Here is a 10,513-nt window from a genome sequence, read left to right as displayed (position 1 = left end):
AGGGGAAGGAACCTGTGTAGGGGTAAGGGGTAGCAGTGGTGAAGTCAAAGAATTAAGGATGGCTTATCCGAGCCCTTCCTTAAAATAGAGCTTCCAGGAGGAATTCACCAATCTAATCTAGGAAACATTTAGTTATTGGATTTATTTTTTTGTTTATTTTCACCAAAGGGAGGAGGGAGCAGGACAGACAGAGGGAGGAGGCAGCTGAATTATGGTCATAAACTCACATAAAGTCTATCTAGAGCTCACTCCAACACAGCAAATTATCTCCTTAGTGAATTATTCTTTCGTGGTTTGGGATTTGTGAAGTTCTTTCAAATAAAAAGATGGAGAAGGAAGAAATGACTAGATCTTGAATATAATCTAAGCTTCTTGATAGAGGAGGGGGCAAGGTTTTCATATTTTAGAAAGCTCACCTTATATGAGAATGATTAAAAAGAGAGAGAACATTTATGTGCAAATTCAATGAAAGGAGATTGAATCCCAAAGTATGCTATGGTTAAAGGGAACAAGAATCAGGAAGAAAATGAACTGAATTAATATTTCTTGGAAAGGAGCATCACAGATGAATATCATTCAGAGTAGGTTATGAAATGATGGGGGTAGGGAGATTTCTGAATGTCTAAATGGCATATTTGCTTAGATTTCAGATGACTGGGATTAAACACCATTCCTTCATTTCTGTTGAGAAATAGTAAACTATAAGAATAGGAAATTACAAGTGTTCTCAACTGTAATCATTTTATTGGAAGGTTTTAATAATAGCTAACATTTATGCAACACTTTGACTTGTAAAGCATTTTATAACTGTTTTCTAATTTTATCCTCATAACAACCCTTGGAAATATATACAACTATTATCCCTATTTTACAACTGAGACAACGAAGGCAGACAGAAGTTGTGACATTCCAGGGTAACACAGGTAATATCTGAGGTCTGATTTGAACTTATCTTCCTGACTGCAGGTCCAATGCCCTATCCATTGTGTCTTTTAGCTGCCTGTAGGTATCTCTTTTACTGATAAAGGGACAAAACTGCCCATCGCAAAAATTTTGTTTATGGGAAAGTCTTCTGAAGAACATGGGAGGATGGGGGAAATCTTTATTGAAAAGTGATTGATGTATCAAACTAAAATTTACCAATAAAAAGGTACATTGCATTGAAATGGGAAGAATGGGAGTGAGGAAATGGAGAAGGGAGTTTATGGTCTAATGGATATAACATTATATTGTTAACTAAAATCATCTCATATGAGATCATTGGAGAAATAGCTCCCCCATCTTCTTTTGAATTATCAAGCAGCTACATGCTGTTACACTAGAGACCAACTTGTCACTCCTTTACTGAAGCTGTCACAATTTGAAAAAAGTAATCAGAGTTCCTGACGAGCTCTTGGAACCTGCCAGGCAGACACCATTTGGTTGAAGAGTACATAGGTCAAAGCTCATTTCCTAGAGTTCAAATATTTTCTGTTGAAAAAATCAAGAATCCTGACTGAACTGTCAGTACTTGGAAGAGGTATTTCTATTTCAAGTTTTAAAGGGAGCATTTATTCAAATCTGGGGCTGAAGTATAACCCCAGTTCATTAACAGCTCTCCTCTTCCATCAGTAATCATTTACTTTTGAACAAAGGCTCACATAATATTGGGCTATATGGATCAATCAGGTAGTTGGAGAAGCAGGGGAAAGAAAGCCTGCTTTGTCTGTCACTGTCTCTCTCTATTTAATTAGGATTGTCATGATTTGAATGAGTCCATCCTGATCAAAGCCCAGAAAGAAAAAAAAACACTGGGTTTCACCCATAGAAAGATGGGCATTTTACAAAATACAAAAAGACATGGGCAAAGCCAGATCCACAAGATGAAATTAAATTTTTTTTTCATCAAGACTAATTTTAGTTTATTCTTCAATAGGTTAGGTCAACAGCTAAAGAAATTGAAAGATGACGTTTGTAGAACTGGCAGCCAAAATGACTCACAAGCATAAGGCAAGCAGAGAAAAATGAACTCAAATGCTAAATTTGGTAAATATGCTCAGCATGGAAATGGATGCTTAGCATGTTATTTTTCAGTGTCTGTGATGTTGCCTTAGATCTCATTAATTTCTGGTTAGGGAAGCAAAATACATGATCATCACCATCATCATTCAGCATGTGTTGATAACATCTAACGAGCAACTTAAGAAGAGAAAGAAGACCTATTCTTCATTACACAGAACTTTTCAAATTATCACAAACACAATTATAATTTAAAGGTTAGTATAGTTCTTGAAATTAGTAAGTGATAATAGCATTTAATATACATGGGACATATATTTTAAGGAAGTCTAAAATCCAATAAACTTATAATTCAACAAAGAAATGGAAAAAGTCATAGGATCATAGATTTAAAGCTAGATCCCTTAGAGGGCATTAGTTTCAATAGCTTTTGGAGATGAGGCCTAAAGAAGAATAGTGATTTGTGTAAGGTTATACAAATTATAAATAAAGGTCAGAGCTGGGATTTCAGTACAGGTTTCCTAACCCTAAATTCAAGGGGGCTATGTGCATGTGTGTGTGTATGTATGTGTATATATGCATATGTATGTGTGTATATGTATATATCTACATTTTTGATTTATATGATATTTAAATTTCAGAATAGCTGGATGTGGTTAATTAGAACCCGCAGGCATTGAAGTTGCTTTTTAACTTATTTCCTTCTCCTAGAAGGATCAACATCTTTGTCTAGTTGGGTTAGAAAATTTCCTTTAAGGGTTTAATAGTACCAGATCTCAAACTATACTACAGAGCAGGAATCACAAAACTCCTCAGTACCGATTTTTTGAAATATGATCTTCTGATCCTTTCAACCTCTTGCTGAGTGCAAAACTTTTATGCTATTCACAGTTTCTGAAAATATCTCCTTTCTTGCTCTTCTAATTTGCTTATGATATAACTTTTTACAAGTACCTATTGGGAACTTAATGTAGTATATGACATGAAATGTTGATCTAAACCTAATTTCTGCCAGACTTGCATTCTAGTTTTCTCAGCAAATTTTTAGCAAACAGTCCATCTTTCTCCAAGGTGTTGGGGTTTGGGAGTTTATTTAACAGTCTTTTACCATATTCATTTACTTTTAGGTTGTGTGCTTCTGATCTGGCCCACTGACCAACTTTCTCATTTTTTTTAATCAGTACCAAATAGTTTTATGATTACTGCTCTGTAGTAAGTTTTGAGAGCTGATACTGTTAAATCCCTAAAGAAATTTTCTAACCCAGCTAGACAAAGATGTCAATCCTCCTAGGAAGAGGAAATAAGTTCAAAAACAACTTAAATGCCTGAGGGTTCTAATTAGCCAGATACAGCTGTTCTGATATCCTAAAAACAACTGAAGATTTTGCTGTTTTCTCTGGGATTGCTTCCTTCTGGGAAACTCATCATGTCAAAGGTCTGCTGTCTCTCCTCACTCTCTCTCTCTCTCTCTCTCTCTCTCTCTCTCTCTCTCTCTCTCTCTCTTTCTCTCTCTCTCTCTCTCTCTCTCTCTCTCTCTCTTTCTCTCTCTCTCAGCATTGCATGCCTCTTCTGTTCCCCATTCTCTGTTTCCACTGGGCTAGTCTTGCTGCTTCCAACTTTGGGGGTTCAGGTGTAGTATGCTCTTCCCCATCTGTCTTTTAGCTTAGAGCTCAAGTTTCAGCTCTTTTTGTGAGAAAGGCCCTTCTAAATGAAATCATCAGACTAGATGGGGGAAAAGAATCCTTCATCTACTTTCTTTCCATAAGGAGACAGATCTATCAGCTCTCAGAGTATTACATGTATGAGGTTTTTCTATCCAGAGACCTAGCATTTGGGGAGAACATCCAGCCAGCTAATTAGAACCCCCAAGCATTTAAACTATCTTTGAATACACTTTCCACACTATCCCTTTTAATTTGGTCTCTTGGAACTCCTTTAGCCTCTGGTTCTCCAAATTGCCGAGGCTAATTGACAAGAGTTGCACCTATGAACTAGGCATAGTAGTTCTAAAATTATAGGACACTCAATATCTCTGTCCCAAATCTCTCTGTGGCTTAAGGTTAAATTATTTCAAGGGTTTTCTTTCAACAAACCACTAGACACCTTTTTTGTTTTTTTCTCAGTTCCAGCTTTCTTCCCCCAGCCTCATTAATATCCTTTGAGTCTCTCACATAAATGAAGGACACAAGAACAACAACAACAGTAAGTCCAGGTGGAATTCTTGAAAAGCACTGTCTTTGTTACAAATCTCTGCCTTATTAAGTGTATGTTGCCCTAAACAAGCATTGCAAGCTTCCGTACTTCAGAAAACCTTCCAACAGCAAAGGGGCTTCAATGAATTAGCAGAGTCATATAGTGAACCCTGTGTACCCTGTATGCACATCTGACAAATCTGAGATTCTTCTCTAGGTGCAGCCTTCAGAAAGATCCAGACATTACACTGAGGTGGTCCTCTATCTATTTAAACATTTTCCCATTTCAGCCAGGAATCTTGATAGAGCATCTAGAAATAATTATCCTAAGAACCTATATTTGTTAGTTACCCACTTATTACCATAACAAATTGAAAAACAGTGTATTGTGGGTTAATTATCATGGACTGGTCTGTGTAATTGGCTAATACTAAAAGAATTCTTTCTGAAATATCTGCCTGAGGGCCCAAAATGTATTTCTGTGCCAAGCAAAAGTGAGTTACATATGAGCAGGAAGGCAAACATTTTGATATCAAAAATAGTGTGGCAAGTGGAAAGAAAGACCTAAGACCAAATATTTTCCAACACAAATAGCATGGGTTCCTGTCACATTTTCTCTACTCCACCTTTTACACATGGGTTCTAAAGTAGCCAGTGAAAGTTTAATTGCCAATGGATATAGGTCACAGGCCAAAGTGAGCCACTATCCCTCAAGTTGGTCATGAGCCAGATTGAAATGAGAATCTTGGAGAGGAGTAGGAGGCTTCTCTCCTCTCCATGGACAGAATTTCTTTCATGCTACCAAGCTTACAGCACAGGATCACATAAAACAAACCCAAGCTACCTCTACTCTGAAAAATTCCACTTTAAAATATTTTAAATGGTAATAAGTATCTATAATACACAGTGAGGAGACTGACCTGGTATTCCTTTGTCTCTTCATAAATTAGTTTGAACCAAAAAGGGTGCACTGTGAAAGTTCCTTGGCCATGAAAAATGTAAGTACTTTATAATATACCTCTGAATACTTACTACTCTAGCTCTTGCCCTTTGAACTAATTGCAGAAAAATCAAGGACAGCAGGTCTGGGGTCGATTCTGGAGTCATTTTGTGGTAATTTAAAGTAATTGAGATTTTTTTTTATGAGGACTGCTATAAAGAAGAATATATAGCTTTGATATTCCTTGTGACAGTTTTTTGAATTACACTTCCAGAATAAAATATATGTGGCATGGTTGTTAATTTATAGCAATACACTTATTTCACAACCACAGACCTGCAATACAAATGAGAAACAGAGGAAAAAATGCTTCTGGGTGAAATGAGAAGTGCTCGTCAAGGGCTCTTACCAAGTCCAATCTCATTTATGCTGAACTGCACATCCAGACAGATTCCAACAGGCCCCATCTAAAGCTCCTTTCTGTTCACCAGCCAAATGCCAACTCATCTGGAATCCTGAGCACTAAATGAAATGCCTAAAACGTGCAAGAATCTTAATTAGTAGAGTAAGGGATCAGAGAATAAATAAACTTTCTATTAATAATGAGGCTGCATCTGAGCACAATGACAGATGATCACTCTGCCTGTCACGGAGATTCTTGTCAGGGGTAAAGCTTGTCAGTACACTGCCTCCTTAGCACAAAATGCATTTGAAGTCAGAAAGAGCTCTTCAGAGATGAAGAATATAAAGATGTTTTCAATATCTCCCCTTTCCAGGGTCCCTGCTGTGTGTGCACCACAGTAATTAGACATTGGCTTTTAGCAAAATGCTTTGAATATTCCATTAGATTTTCTTTCTTCCTTGCCCTACTGTTTTAATATGAATGGACTCAAAGTCAATTAGAGGGATCTCTCTGGAGCATGCTCTTGGGCTGCACTGACAGGTTTCTCACTTGTTTGACAACTGACACCAGTGTGGCACTTCTTTTCACTCAGAAGGAAAAAGAGAATGGCTTTAACCTATGGTCAAGCTCAAATGAAAGTGATCTGTTGTTTGTTTGTTTGTTTTTCCCTAAGCAAAGAAAGGTGCAAAACATCTGGGTTCATAAAGACACAATGGGAGAAACTGAACTCAGGTTAGGTGGAGGAGTGACTCTAAAAAAGAAAAAAAAAAGAAGGAAGAAAAAAAGATCAAATCATGTTATTGTTAGCCATTTTTTTTCAGCACCTTGCGATTACAAAAAGGTAGAACGGCATAGCAACTGTAGTCAGAAAGACATAGTTCAAGTCTTGTCTTTCACTCTCATTATCTGTGTGACATTGGTCAAGTCATTCACCTCTCAATTCTCCAGGTAACTATCTAACACTAAATTAGACAGCAGAGTTTCCATACTAGAATACTGGGAGTCCTTTATACTCATAAAATCATGGATCTAGACCTGTTTCCTAATTCCTCTCCCCCCAAAAATGAAAAAATTCTCTGCCTATATTAAAATATGAGTGCCTTGAGGGCATGGACTGTTTTGGTTTTATTTTTATGTGCCCAGCACTTAGCACAGTGCCTCAGTCTTCATTTGTTCCCATCACAACCCTATAAGGTGGGTAGTATTGTTATTATCTCCATTTTACTCACGTGGAAAAGGAGGTAGAGGAAGGCTCAAAGATTTGCCCATGGTGGCAGAGATAAAATAGATGAAGGAGCAAGCAGTTGAAGCAAAGTCTTCTGATTCTAAGTTTCACAAAACAAAGCTGTTTTTAAGAATAGGAAAAAATATAAGGTAGGTATTACAAGTGTAAGAAAGAAATTAGAGGGTGGGGGAAACGGATGACCCCAATTTTGGGGAATCGGTGGGCTCCAAGAGGGAGCCTAGCTTCCTTAGGCAGGAGATCATAAGAGCTGCCCACTCTACTCTTGTCAAGACTTCTATTTCACCATACTATCTGGCATGTACCTATAATTGGCATTTCCCCAATGATCTTTGGAAAGTCAGTCACTGGTTCTGAATATCCTCCTGGTTGTATTCTCTTTTTAATTTTGATGATATGGTTTTCACCTTATTCTCTCACTCTCTTACTGTCTAACTACTTCTCAGTCTCCTTCTCTACCACATCTTTAATTATGTCATATCCACTTGGTGAGGTGTCCTTCAAGTTGCTGTCCTGGGCCCTATTTTCTTCTCTATACCATCTCACATGGTGATCTCATTAACTCCCAAGTGCTCAATTATCATCTCTATGCAGATGATTCCCAGATCTAAATATCTAGCCCTAGCCTCTCTCGCCTGACCTCCAGGCTCTCATCACCATCTGCATTTTCAACATTGAGAACTGTATGCCCCATAGAAAGCTTAAACTCAACATATCCAGAACGGAATTCATTATCTCTCTTCTTAAACTTTCTTCACAACTTTCCTATTACTATAAAAAGCGCCACTATTTTCCAAGTCACCCAGGATAGCAACCTCAGTGTCGTTCTCACTCCTACCCCCCACCCATAACCAATCTGTTGCCTAATCTTGGTACTTCTACCTTCACACTATTTGTCCCATGTGCCCTCTTCTCTTCACTTTCTCAGCCATAACCCTGGTCAAGCCCTCATTATGTCTCCCCTGGATGACTACAATAGTTTCTAATTGGTTTCCTTGCCTCAAGTCTCATTCCCCACTTGGCTGCCAGAGTAACCGTTCTAAAGCAGGAGTCTGACCATCACACACACACACACACACACACACACATACACACACACAAGTACCCCTTCATAAATAAAAAGCATCTTTGTTATTTAAAGACTTTCCAAATCTGGGCTATTCCTATCTTTCCAGTTTTCTCACATTTCACTTTCCTCCATGTATGCTACAATTCTGCTATGGTAGTCCACTCACTTTTCTTTATTTTATTAAGACACTTGATCTCTCAACTCTGTGCCTTTGTACAGGGTGATCTCTGAAATGCCTTCCCTCTTTACCTCTGCCTCCTAGCTTCTCAGGTTTTCTTCAAAACTCAGTTCAAACCCCACCTCTTCTAGGAGGTCTAGGTTGCACCCTCCCTCCCTCTCTCACTCCTTGTGCTTTCCCTCTGGGATTTCCTTTAATCTACTCTTTAAAAAAAAGTTTTATAACCAGTTTATTTACAAAGCAATGATACAATTTCATTGGGTAAGAGTAAACCTTTTGCTTGTCAAATTTATGAGAAATCTTTCCAAGCATTACATCCATTTTTATTTATGGACCTTAAAAAAAAAATTGAAACCATGACAATGATAAATTTTTATTTTTCAACCCTTCAAAGTTCTTATTTTGACAGATTCTTGAACTGGTTGTTCATATCCATCAGTCTTTTCTACTTTTGTTTCTGTTTCCACAACTACGACATTCACTATGCAATTTCATGAGATTTCCTAATTCGAACTTCTTAAACATTTTGACTTTTCAAATAAACACATCATGTGGAGGGTTAATGAACTGGCAAGTCTTTTCTATCACTTTCCCAATGCTGCCTAGAATCAGTTTATTGCCAACTTCTTTTGGGTCATCTATCTGCACCTCTCAGTCCATTATTTCCATCATTTTCTTACAATATGACTACCCCGTTTGTTCTAGACATAAGAGGTCTTACAGATCTGGTTGTTGTGCTTATTGGTAAAACCAAGACAAAAAAAAAAAGAGCAGAGTAAATACCCGTCAGTGGTTTTGACATCAACATAGGCTTTAATCATAGACTGCTACTTTTTGACCATGAAGAACATCTTGTCCCAGGCGAGGCCCACTTCGTGGAAATTAGTCAAATGATTTTCACCCTGAACATTTTCAGTAGTTATTTTGAACATACAAGAGAGCAACCTCATCAACCTGCATTTCAGCGAGGCTCACTCCAAACACACAACCCTTGAGACCATCAGAGGCAATTTTCATTCTTTAAATTTTTTGGGCCAGTGCCCTGTCAGTATTGCACATACCGAACAGAGTTGGTGCCTTGAGATCATATCAATCTTTCTCCAAAAATGGATCCTCTGCTTTCTTCTCCATTTCTTTTTCACTGTCTTTGATGAGGCCTTATTTTTGTCCAAGGCCATGATCTTGCTCTGAAAGCCAAAAGCTAATACACTCTTCGTATATCTTTTATGTACCTAAATGTTTTGCTTTTTTTCCCCAGGTAGCAAGTGAGCTTGTTAAGGTAAAAGAGAGCAGTTTGGCCTTTCTTTGTATCCCTAGCACTTAGCACAGTGCCTGGCGCACAAATGCTCAAATGAAAACTTGTTCACCGATTGGTTAACTGTCTAACTGACTTATCAAAGCACTATGATGTCTTCGAAGGTTTTCTAGAGGTCTCTGCAGTCATATAAATGAGTGTTTGTGTTAATTATGCACTTATGGGTATATCAGTGCTCTTTACTCGGTTAACTGATGAGCAGGCAAGACTAGGTGTCAGTCGTTTTAAATCCCCCACTTTTGCGAACTTAGCTACTACTCCTTTATTGCATCATTTTCTCTCTAGCCAATCTTTTTTGGGGCCCCCTACACAGATTCTCTTTTTCTGGGAGTAGTTTTCTTTCAAACCAGGCCACAGGCAATGGTGGGTGTCTGATCTGATGCCACCCCTACTGACTCATTCAGATGCCCAAGAAAACCCCCAGTGAATTGGCATTCTCTCTGCCTGGGGAAGTTATTAAAATATATATCAATAACTCTCACTTTTGATTCCAAGGCCTCACCAGATATCTCACTCTGGTAACATAGAAATGGAAAATCTCTCTCTCTCTCTCTCTCTCTCTCTCTCTCTCTCTCTCTCTCTCTCTCTCTCTCTCTCTCTCTCTCTCTCTCTCTCTCTCTCTTCCCAGTTCATTCCCATTTGCCCTCTGACACCCTGCATTCAAGAGATATCACATATTTTAGCGATTCCATTGATCAATAACTTAATCAAATTTACCGGGTATATAAAAATTAACCTTTTAAACACTGAAAAGGTACAAAGGTTACCTCTCCTGAAGCCCTGAGTGAAGCATCAGGTTCAAAGGGAGACCACTCCAGGGACAGGCGGAAAGGAGAACTGAGAAATGAAGACCATCAGTCTCCATTACTAGTCTGGACAGATTTTAATAGAATAGGTCCCTGTCTAGACATTTGCCATTCATTCTTCATCCACACTGGTTTGGCTCAGGAATACTGAACACAGACTGTGTTAAGCTCCCTCTATTCTCCATAGTAGTAGTTCCTCAGTTTCCACAATCCTTGATTCTCCCTTCTCCTGCTTCTTGCTATCACAAGTTTAAAAGTTAGGAGGATCCAGTTTGGGAGTCAAGGTTATCCACCTTCCACATCAGAAGACAACACCTATTTCCAAATCACTGCCCTCTGTGGTGTACCCAAGGGCCCATTATATTAAAA

The 10,513-nt window shown here is 38.3% G+C and overlaps 1 pseudogene; it reads right to left on the bottom strand.

Annotated features, from left to right (window-relative positions):
* Nucleotides 1-8,458: 8,458 nt before the first annotated feature.
* Nucleotides 8,459-9,154, bottom strand: LOC110203179 (small ribosomal subunit protein eS1 pseudogene; annotated as a pseudogene).
* Nucleotides 9,155-10,513: the final 1,359 nt, after the last annotated feature.

The sequence above is a fragment of the Phascolarctos cinereus genome, unplaced genomic scaffold (genome assembly GCF_003287225.1).
Source record: "Phascolarctos cinereus isolate Bilbo 61053 unplaced genomic scaffold, phaCin_HiC Scaffold_4;HRSCAF=312, whole genome shotgun sequence".
Lineage (NCBI taxonomy): Eukaryota > Metazoa > Chordata > Mammalia > Diprotodontia > Phascolarctidae > Phascolarctos > Phascolarctos cinereus.
The sequence above is the reverse complement of the archived record's forward strand: the minus strand, read 5'-3'. Positions and strand labels throughout refer to the sequence as shown.